Here is a 1,125-nt window from a genome sequence, read left to right on the forward strand (position 1 = left end):
GGAGATCCTGAGCAGATGCAGGTGCGTCGGTTCATGAAGGGTCTCAGCCCCGACATGAGGGTGCGGTGCAAGGTGCGGGCCTATGCATCGCGTGTGGAGCTGGTTGAGGTGGCGGCAGGGATCGAGGACGAGTTGAGGAGCCACGGGGTGATTCCTAGTCCGTCGGCGCAGCCGAGGAAGACCCAGCCCCAGCCGGTTCCGAGCAGAGGTGGCAAACCTGCTCAGGGACAGAAGAGGAAGTGGGATGACACTTCTAGGGTGAGTCAGGGTGATCGGAGGTGCTTCAGGTGTGGGAGCACGGATCACAGGGTGGCGAGCTGCCCGAAGAAGGGCGAGCCGTGGGTGGATACCCATGTCTGTTACCACTGCAGAGAGACGAGGTGTCCTAAGTTGCAGCAGATGGCGGTAGCAGCGGTGCAGCCGGTGATGCAGCCAGTGGTGCAGCAGTGGGTGCAGCCAGGATTGCAGTTGGCAGGGCAGTCGTTGGCTCAGCTGGGAGCACCGCCGGTGGCACAGATCGAGGGATCGAGGGGGTATACGACCGTGGAGACAGGAGAGCCAAGCACTGGACGGCCGATCACAGGTTTAACTCTATGACTCATTCTGTTTCCTTCCGTTGTTTTAGAATTTGTGTTGTTCCTGTGATTTTGGGGTGGGCGGTCTTAGTGAAAAGGGTTTGTGTAGGGACCCTGTTGGTGGGCGGGTTCCTGTCCCACGTGATGTTTGATTCTGGAGTTACGAATAGCTTCATTACCCCAGAGTGCGCGACGGGTGGTAACATCCGAGGAGATCCCGATGGTTGTTATGGAGACGTTAGAGTCGCAGGAGGCGCTTTGCTAGCGGTTCTGGGGCGTGCTAGTGGTGTGGATGTACAGATTGCGGGAGAGTCGATGCCGGCAGATCTGTACATTAGTCCGGTGCAGTTGTATGATGTAATTCTGGGCATGGATTGGTTGGAGCGGCACAGAGTTCATCTGGATTGTCACCGGGGGAGAGTATACTTCGAGCGTCCCGGACCGAAGATGTTCTTCCAGGGTGTGAGACCGATTTCAGGGAGTTTAGTGATTTCGGCGATTCAGGCGGATAAGATGATCCGAAAGGGGCGGGAAGCTTATTTGGCTACGA

The sequence above is a fragment of the Capsella rubella genome, unplaced genomic scaffold (assembly GCF_000375325.1).
Source record: "Capsella rubella cultivar Monte Gargano unplaced genomic scaffold, Caprub1_0 scaffold_6, whole genome shotgun sequence".
Taxonomy (NCBI): domain Eukaryota; kingdom Viridiplantae; phylum Streptophyta; class Magnoliopsida; order Brassicales; family Brassicaceae; genus Capsella; species Capsella rubella.